The sequence below is a fragment of the Plecotus auritus genome (assembly GCF_963455305.1).
Source record: "Plecotus auritus genome assembly, chromosome: 5".
NCBI classification, from domain to species: domain Eukaryota; kingdom Metazoa; phylum Chordata; class Mammalia; order Chiroptera; family Vespertilionidae; genus Plecotus; species Plecotus auritus.
Genome location: NC_137776.1, coordinates 14272445 through 14282885, shown reverse-complemented (window position 1 = coordinate 14282885; position 10441 = coordinate 14272445). Strand labels below are relative to the sequence as shown.

Genomic DNA, 10441 nt, shown 5'->3' with positions numbered 1-10441 from the left:
CCTAGACTGGAAAGCCAATGAGAACAGGGAATGTCTTATTGACTACTTAATCACTGCAGGATGCTACAAATTTCAGCCTTGTAACATATAGTGAAGCCTTCACATTTTTTGTCCCAACCCACCAAAATATACATATACACGTATGGAACTGGAAAGAGTTGTTTCGTGAAATAATACTTTGACGACAACAACTTTGGAGATTTTCTATTCTACATCATTCTATTTTTTTTTAAAATATATTTTTATTGATTCCAGAGAAGAAGGGAGAGGGGAAGAAAGAGAGATAGAAACATCAATGATGAGAGAGAATCATTGATTGGTTGCCTCCTACATGCGCTGCACTGGGGATTGAGCCCACAACCTGGGCGTATGCCCTGACCGGGAATCAACCGGTGACCTCTTGGTTCCCTGGTCAATACTCAACTGCTGAGCCAACACCCGGCTTGGCTCATTCTATTCTCTTAAATTTTTTTAATTGATTTGAGAGAGACACTGATTTATTGTTCCACTTATTTATGCTTTCAGTGGTTGATTCTTGTATGTGCCCTGGCCAGGGATCAAACCTGCAACCTTGGCTGTTGGGACGAAGCTCTAACCAACTGAACTATCTGGCCAGGATCCTATTCTTTTTGCTAGGTCATAAGCTGTTAAATTGATTTCTTAAGTTCCCTGTTTCAAACACACTATGCCACAGAGTTCAGGCGAGGTCTCTTGCTATTGTATCACCTAGTACCCTGGATAAGAAGACACCTGTAACCATTTTGTTAGAGCCAAGTGCTAGGGAAATGCCCAGCAGTCTGGCACACAGCTCAGTGAATAAATGCTTGTGGCTTTGTGTGAGCTGAGCCTGTTCTTACTGTGAAGATGTATAGTTCAATTGTATTTTTAAAAGTTACATTTTCATGTACTCAAGAGCACCAATAACTTTAATCAAGAAATTTCACATAAATCATGCAAGAAAATAGTAAATATGTAAGTAGGGTTCTAATTAATTTGATATTTGTTCTCCAATACTTTAGTAATCGATCCTATAGCAGAGCCCTTTTCAGTTTTCTAATTAAAGTCCTACTTTGATTCCAAGCACTTTCTTTGAATTCGGTGAAGAAAGAAATAGAAATTGACAGTTATGGAGTGACTGTTATATATCAGATATTATACTACATATGGTGCTATAAATCATCTTATTCAAGCAATTGTATTAAGAATGGGGGCAATGAGGTTTGAAAAGGCTAGGGAACTTGCCCGTTTGTACAGCTAGCTAGTAAATAAATATTAGCTCTGAGATTCACACATGGGTACCTGATCTAAACCCCACACTTTGTCTACTACCTGACACTGTGCATTTTAAAACAATAAACTAGTACCTGTCCTATAATGTTAGTTGGAAGTATTACACATGTCAATCATCTACTATTCCCTTTGTGGGATGACTCTTTTTGGAGATTTTTCGTAATTCTTTATATGCCTCATTGTCAAAAAAGTCTTTCTTCAATTCCTCATATTGAAATGTAAATGTATTTCCTTCTTCAGAATGGCTAATGAAAGAGGCCTTAACTGGTCCCGATTTCTCCTGTTGTGTGTTCTATATATACTCTTCCTGTACCTCCACTTTGTATTTTTTAAGACTGTGATTGAGTCTGAATCAGGATATCAAAAGCTCAGCTAAACTTAAAATTCTTTTTTTTTTTAAGGAAACTGGATTCTTTTTTTTTTTTTTTAATATATTTTATTGATACTTTACAGAGAGGAAGGGAGAGGGACAGAGAGCCAGAAACATCGATGAGAGAGAAACATCAATCAGCCGCCTCCCGCACACCTCCCACTGGGGATGTGCCCGCAACCAAGGCACATGCCCCTGACCGGAATCGAACCCGGGACCCCCCAGTCCGCAGGCCGACGCTCTATCCACTGAGCCAAACCGGCCTCGGCAAAATTCTTTTTTTTTTTTTTAATTTCTTTATTGATTAAGGTATTACATATGTGTCCTTATTCTCCCATTACCCCCCACCTCCCATTCATGCCCCCACCCCCCTGTTGTCTGTGTAAACTTAAAATTCTTTGTTGCAGATTTTTAATTATCTGGATATTAACAAATATCTGGGGGGAAATCAGTGGCCTGTTTCTGTTTTAATGAAAATATTTGATATGCCATAATCATAGTCTTCTTTCACCTTTTTCTATGTTGAATTCAACTTGTGACTAATACTTAGTCCACTGTCTAGGTACTGTTTAAAAACAAAACAAAACAATACTCCCTGACCTTGAGCCGTACTGCCTGAAAGGTATTTATTGGCAATCAACCAAAGAGAGCAGCTGGAGACCCTGCCTTGTGCCTTAAATGCACTATGCTGTTTAATCCTCACAATAACACAGTGAGATCGGTACTATTATTATTATTCCTGTTTTTAAAAAAGAGGAGAAACTAAGAGGTTAAGTAGCTGGCCCAGGTCATGGTACCAAGAAAAATGGTGGAGCCAAATTTCTAAGCCAGATGGCCTTGACTGGAGATTGGGGTCTTAACCACTGTGCCTCTCTTGCATAAGAGGAACACAGGTAAGCAATGCCCCCACCCCACAAAAACTAGAAAACAATGCAAGGTATTAAAGTAAGAATAAGGTCACTAGAATCAGGTTGGCACCAGAACGCTTCAGGGACAAGATTTTGAGCAAGGCATCAAAGCAGGGTGGGATTTAATTGGCAGAGCTGAAAGCTGGGGCATCATGATAGACAAGAATGGCCAGGGCTTGTTGAATGGGTAAGAAACAGCATCAGCCTAATGGACAAGGTTGGATAATTTTTAATAGATTCTTATCTACTTCAGTCTCATTTCTTTCTGGTTTTCCTTAAGAATAAAACAGCCTGGCCAGTGTGGCTCAGTGGTTGAGCATCGACTATGAACCAGGAGGTCACAGTTCAATTCCCAGTCAGGGCACATGCCCAGGTTGTGGGCTCCATCCCCGGTAGGGGGTGTGCAGGAGGCAGCTGATCAATGATTATCTCTCATCATTGATGTTTCTATCTTTCTCCCTCTTCCCTGAAATCAATAAAAATATATTTTTTAAAAAAGATTAAACAAAATGCAAATACCAACTATAACATAATATAGCAACCAGATATGCATAAAATAGAAACACCAATGTATTCAATTAAGGTAAATAATACAATTTTTAGTTACTGACTGAGGCCTTTTTCTCCTGCCTGGTGTACTATAACTGGCTTCCCCATTTTATATCTGATAATTTTCCGTACCTGAATTTAAATCAAACTGTTTGAATTGTGTTAATAGTTACTCCTTATTTTGATTGAATGAGAAGATTTTCTCCTTTTCCCAGCCTTACTATTGAATTCTGGAAGTCTGTAATGAATATATGGCAAATACGTTATAGTACAGGAAATCCAAACTTATTAATGGGCTGTGTTCCAGTAAATTAGTTGTTTGGAAACTGGAATTTATTTTCCCATGGAAATAGTGGTTAAGTTCCCAGAGGACTATAAAAGCTTGCTTAACCAGGAACGTGACAGAAATGAACACTGTCACCTTTGTGTTGAACTCTGCCTATTATTCTGGGGCTCTATGGATTTCTCTTCTTACTACAACGTGTTAGCTAACCACCTCTTGGGACACAGATTTTTTCATTATAAATTATGGAAAAAGCTATCACTTATAATTCTACCCAGATCCAATCTTTAATACTGCTTCAGGGTGTTTCTTTTCACTAATCATTACTTAAAACATGACTTCAGGTGGAAAGTTGTTTCCTTAGCCTACGGTCAGGAATCAGAAAAGTGGCCCAAGAATGCTCATAGCCTAGGCCAGTGGTCGGCAAACTGCGGCTCGTGAGCCGCTGTTTGCCGCTCTGTTGACTGATGAGTTTGCCGACCACTGGGATAGGGGCTTAATCACAAGGAACAACAGCCTGTAATTATTGGAATCAAGAGTCTAGGTCAGTGGTCAGCAAACTCATTAGTCAACAGAGAGGCAAACCGCAGCTCGCGAGCCGCAGTTTGCCGACCACTGGCCTAGGCTGTGACATCACCTTCTCTGCCTGCACCAGGATGAGAAGGCAGTGAAATGGCTCCAGAGACATGTCTTGCCCCTGCTGCTGCCCGTGACCATTTGGTTCCTAGGGGATATCTTTTGGCCCACGTGGGGATTTAAAAATAAAAGACTTCCTTGGTTTCTAACTTGGCATCAGGTAATAGTCCCCAGGTTTCAGTGCCTGCCCCGTGTTAGAACTTGGGAGATTACCCAATCCTGTGTGTTTTGACTATAGTTGAATCTATCATCATAATAATAGAGGAATATGCAAATTAACTGGGACGCCATAATGTCACAACCGAACAGCAGGGACCTGAGTCTGCATGGCACCTGGCAGGGGTGAGGGACCTCAGGCAGCACCCCCCACCCTGGCACCAGGCTGGGAGACCTAGGCTGCGCCCCCGGCCCAGTGCCCCCCGCCTGGTGGGGCTTGACAGGTGACTTGAGACTGCGTCCCCTACCTGGTGCCGGGCTGGGGGACCTGAGGCTGCACCCCCTCACCTGGAGAAGCTTGAGGGGGGTGGGGCTGGCTGGGTCTGGGTCTACTGCGTTTTGCAAGTGCATGCAGGTGGTGGGCGAGGACTTGACTCTAGGTTCTGTGGCGCACCCCAGACTCTGACATGAGGGAGATTTTCATATACATTTTACTAATTTTCTTTCATCTCTGACACTTCTATTATAGAGAAAGGGCAAATAGCAATATTAAAATATTTCCTCTAATTAATTCCCTTTTAATGTGCACAAATTTCGTGCACTGGGCCACTAGTATTACAGAAAATTCACACTTAAATAATCTAAAGCTATGATGTGGATATCTGCCAAATACAAGGCTTGTCTCAGAAGCATTTCCTTGCAGGGCACAGTAACCACAATAAAACCAAAATCTTTGTTTTAGATAAAAACATTACCAGCAAATGTTTCCAAAACAGAAATACTTCAAGTGAAAAAAAATTTGTCTATGGCCATCATAACAATGTGGTTTTAAAAAACTTTAGCGTCTACACACATTTCACTTCTACCTTTTTACCTCGTTGGGAATTTTTTTACACTAGCTAAGGACTCTTTGTATGACTTTTGAGTCTGCCTTTAGAAATGTCAGAAAAAGCATTTGTATAACTAGGGAAGGTTTGTATTTACAACCTTAGTCCTCCAAAAGACAGGCAAAACCCCCACTACCTTTGTATAACCATGTCTGCTGTCACATTTGCTATAAAGGCAGTGCATTTCAATTGAAAAATACATTTATTTTTTTTTGCCTCCTCCAAGCAATGGATAGGCTTAGATATTAGACTTCACAAAGATGAAATAAGCCACTGGTTGGGACTAATGAACGAAGAGGGCTCCAACTGCTGGGTGCACAAAGTTGATTTTTGGCAAAGAACATATGGCAGGAATTTAGCATTTCCAGGCACCTTGGAAAGTCTAGAGCAGGAGGAAGTTTTGAAATCTTACTGGAAAGCTTTGGAGCCAAGTAGGTCTACAGTACTTGAAAGTGAAGACAGTTATCTCAACTGTATTTAAAAGGAGAAAGGGAAAGGAGGAGGAAAGAAAGAAAAAATAATACTCTTGGGGGAGTCAAATGAGAGCACATTCATAAAAGAGCCCAGCGAGGTTACCAAGATGCATTAGCTCCTCAATAACGTTAGCCAAATTTGAGTACTGGGAATTTTATTGGTCCAACAGGATTATCCAAGCTCAATTATGTCAGTCGTTTTGTTAGCACTGGCAGCTTCTAGGAATTATAGAGACATCGCACCTGCAATAAGTTCAATTACCAACTGAAATATTCACTGACCAATCAAAGTCACCAATCCTATATAATAAAGAGCTAATATGCTAATTAGACTGGATGGTGGAACGACCTTCTGACCTTCCCGGATGACCAGTGGGTGGGGGGCTGCCTTGCCTGAATTTCATGCATCAGGCCTCTAGTATTGCAAATAAAGTGGAATTTCTTTCTCGATTGGGTTATAATTCCTCAAGTCTGGGCAACTTAGCTGAGCCGGTGGATAAACATTATGGACTACAACCATGTCCAAGTCAAGCTTTGAAACGCTAAGATTATGTACCATATCCCTATCCCCAGATACACATCATATAAACAAGTTTATTGGTCACTAGACGGATTGCATAAGTGGGTGCAGTCAGCACAAACACATCTTAATTTCTTAAAAAATTCAAAGCATTATCTATAAAGTCACGTCATATTCAAGGAACAAGTTGTTCAAAAACACGGTTTTCAAGTCCATTAGAGAAGTAATTTCCTTGTTATGACAAATGTGTTTGATCTCCAAATGTTTAAAAAATTTGTAAATTGAACAAAACTTCACAACTCAATTTTCCAAGATGATAAAAATCAATTAATTTTAATTACTTCAGATTTTTCTACCAGAGAAAGAAAACCCCCCACAAAAGAACACCTCAACTATTCAGGTACACTGGCATTTGCAGGGCGGGGGGGGGGGGGGGGGGGGGCTTAGATGATAAAGATGGTACATGCATTATCTGAACTTTAAAATTCTAAATTTGTAAGCTCAAAAAAATAAACATTTTGAAGTGGAGTCATCAGTTATTTCTTAATGCATTGTAAGAAATTTTAAATGAAAGAGACTCAAGGCAGTCATATTACAAATCAATTCCCATTAGGTTAGCCAACATGTGTCAGAAAAATAACTAAGTATAAGACTCACCATGACCTGTAGAGCAAACAAAATGATCCTCTGGTTATTTTCTAATATTCTTCTCTTTCTCACAAAAATAGCCAAGTATCTCTGCACTTCACTCTCCTCCGGTGGAAGTTCTACGGGAAGTGCTGCAAGTGGGCAGCACCGTTCTCTCACACCACTGCGCCAGCTCCCTCAGCTCCCGGGAACTTTGATTCCATTTATCTACTAAGCTTTGCTAATTAAAAAAAGATTGACGACATCCACCATCCACCGCAACGTATTAAAAGTAATTTACAGAGCCTGGCAGCACACTGGAAGTTGGGAACAGACAACATTTCAACTCTAACAAAAAGACACCTCTCAATTCTGTGACACCACAGAAAGTGGACAGCAACACGTGTAATGCACCAAAGATTTACGCCTTCAAAAAAAAAAAATCTAAGTAAATTAAAAAATCTTAAATGCCTGGATAGAATGAATTCTTAATAAGTCATTTTACTTTAAAGCTGTCATCAAAACCTATTTCCAGTTTTACGGGAACCTTTCTTCACGGGCAGACCAGAGCAGAATGAGATGTGCAGAAACGTGGTCAGTTACCTTTAACCCCCCGGGGACCCCTGCCTGTACAGCATGTATTTCAGTGTGAAAACTGCACATCTGTACCACGCCTTCCCGGGCAGTCAGTGAGGTCTGTTGACATGGCTCTGAGCAAAGGACACAAAAGACACCCCTTTACAACCGTCTTTCAGCAATCTCAGTTTTGAGGGAGATCTACAGAACACCACATTTTACACATAATATAAAGAAACAGGTATCCTTCTACAAAAATATATACATAAACAGATAAACAGGCAAATGAAGACCAAGTGGCTATGAAGTCTCTTGAAGTACACATTTACAAACTGACCACCAGACACTGAACTTAGATCTGTAACGGAGAAAAAAAAAAATCATGATGAGCCTGAAAAAAAAAATTTTTTAAATACCACCGTCACTTACATGGAAAATAGAAAACAATAATCACCGGGAAACCTGGGTCCTGTAAAGATTTCTTTCCATCAGAAGATGCAGAAACATTGCCCCCCGGGTGCCAACGAGCACGTTTCTCAAGCGGCTCCCCCCGTTTCTTGCCCGCTTTCCCCCCAGGCGCCGGTGTGGACGGCCGGGGTGCACTTTCGCCCCGAGATGAGAAGTAGAAATCTGTACTTTATCGGGCGCGGGTGCACTTTTCCCCCCGGCCCCCCTTCCCTCGCCGCCAAGATGGTAGGAAAGTTGTCGTTTCGGAGGCCGAGGAGCGGCTGTCTGGTGTTATGTCCTCGCAGTGCCTGTAGTGGTGCTGTAGGAGGCTGCCGCCTCTTCTAGCGCAGCCGGCAGCCCTGCCTTCTTGGCTGGAGAGTATATTCAGGGATTTCCCCTTAATAATCACCGACCCTGGGAGCACTTTTTAGTTTCCAAAATAAAAATATGATCCTCACCCCTCTTGCCTGACAGGGAAAGGCTCTCGCCGGAGCCCAGTGGGGAGCGGTAGCAGCGCCGCCGAGCTTCCGAGTCCATTGCCAGCGCCTCTCACTCTGATCTGTCAGCCGGGCCGAGGAACAGGGGGGAAGGAGAAAAAAAAAAGCAGCTGAAAGGTAAGCAGAGGCGGCCCCAGGCCCGGCCCACATCCCCGGGCTCCCGTAGGGCGGCGGGCTGGGCCGCGCAGGCAGGGCGGGCGGCGAGCGCGTGTACGTGAGGCCGGGGCTTCGCCGGCCCACGCCGGGCCCGGGACGGAGAATGAAAGGGTGAGGGGGGCCGGCGCCGGGGCGGCGGGGCAGGGGGCCGGGGGGCCTGGGGGGTGCCCGCGGGCAGGGACGGCGGGCGGGCGGGCGGACCGGGTCCTGCGGGGCCGGAGCGGAGCGAGCGGCGCGGCCTGCGGGCCGGGGTGGGGTGCGGGGCGGGGGTGCCGGCTAGGCCTCGGGACGGCGGGCCCCGTGGCGACCGCGCCCTGCCCCGCACCCGGGCTCCCCGCGCCCCTGCGGGTCCCCGCGGCCTCCGGGCGGGACGGCGGCGCTGTGGGGCCGGGACCTGCGCCGGCCGGAGTCCCCCGCGGGCGCTAGGCCCGGGCGGCCGGAACGGGGCGTCGGGGCCTAGGAGTGGGGAGCGGCGCCCACCCCGGCGCCCCCCTCCTCCGGACCCCCGCCGGCGCCCCCGCCCCCACCCGGGAAGAGTTCTGTGTGCTCGGCCCCCTCCTCCGCGCCGGCGGCCTGGCGGGGCGGGGCGGGCGGCCTGGCGGGCGTGGGGTGGGGTGGCGGGGCGGCGAGGAGTCAGGTGCAGCCGCGGCCCGGAAAGTTTCCTTTTAGGCCCGAATGGGGGGCTGCCCTCCTTTCGGGGAGCCCTGGCGCTAGCGCTCGCGACCCCCGAGGGCGTGGGGGAGAGCACTCGGCTATTTGGAAACTCTTGGCCAGTTCCTGTCCGTTAAGGTACTCCGCCCCTGCACCCCTCGCCCGCGCCCCACCCCGCGCCCCGCGAGCCCCGCCGGGCTGCCAACTCCAGCCCATTCCCGGGAGCCCGGCTGGTGAGGGCCTTCTCGTCCCGTTTGGAAAAGTTTCCCAAGGATTTTTCTTAGCTTATTAGTTAGTGCCTGGGGTTTTGGCGGTGGGAAGGGAGGCGGTGAATTCAGGTGGGCTTTCTGTGGGTGCAAGCGTTCCGCGTCGCCTTTTTAAGCCCTGACCCCGGACACCGGGGCGGTTACTTTCAGATCTGGCAGCCCCCCCACACCCACTTTCACCCCGGATTCCTTCGGGTCTCCGGCCCCGCGGGAGGGCGTGGGCGGCGAGGACCCTGTCAGTGAGCGGCTGGGTTTCTGCAGCCGCCCCCAGAGGTGGGAGTTTCCCGTCCTGTGTGGTCACTGTCCGGGGAACCAAACACGTGAACAGTCCGGGGGGGGGGCGGGGGGGACCCTGGTTGTCAGTACGCGTGGGAGCATGAAAAATTGGGAGGTAGAGGAGGTGGGCAGGGCACCTCCTGAAACACGGCTTTAAGGATCCGTAGTTGATTTATTCGGATAACTATTTGCATTAATGTGATATCTTATATTCGACCCCAGCAATAGGAAAATGGGGATTTAAAGGAAATTTGTGATTGCTGCAACTCAGAGGGGTCTGTGGAAGAGCCCTCGGGGAACAGCCTAGCCCTAGCTGATACTGTGTTTTCTCTTCTTTCTATGTTTAAACGGGTTCAATTTTAGCTATATTTTGGTGCCATGAGCTTTGAAAGGGTTTTGTTTGTGTGTGTGTGTTTTTTTTTTAAGTTGAAAACTTAAATTTCCAAATCTAGATGTCCTGGTTTTCAGGGATGGGATGTTTCCTGTGGCTGCACTTAACCTCCTTCTGGTGGTTCTTTAGTATGGAAGTTGGAATGTTAATGCACCCTGCCCCCCTCGACCAGCCTCCGGGATGGGCAGGTTTGGAGAGGTGCTTTTTCCCTCTTTTCATTTGTTCTCCCCCCCTGCCCTTTGTGGTGGACCTAGGGCAGGATGCTGGGTGTATATGCATGAGCGTCCTGCCTGGTGGCAGGCTGGCGTTGGCCGGCAGGGGTGTTCCACCTTCTGACTATCTACCCCCCAGAGCACTGTTACCCCGAGAAAAGGGGGCCCTTGCGGAGCAGTGGATGGATAACCCAGGACTTGGTCAGTGCTGACTTCTGTCAGGCATGGAAGTGTGAGACTCCTTCTGTGAGTCTTACTGAGTCTTTTCCT

At 46.4% G+C, this 10441-nt stretch overlaps 1 protein-coding gene across 1 annotated transcript in view; it reads left to right on the top strand.

Annotated features, from left to right (window-relative positions):
* Positions 1-7941: 7941 nt before the first annotated feature.
* The window catches only part of INO80D (INO80 complex subunit D), a gene marked incomplete at its 3' end in the record, with an annotated part of 48987 nt that continues 46487 nt past the window's right edge, over positions 7942-10441 (top strand). Inside the window, exon 1 of the mRNA XM_080667579.1 lies at positions 7942-8336. The remainder of the gene's footprint in view (positions 8337-10441) is intronic.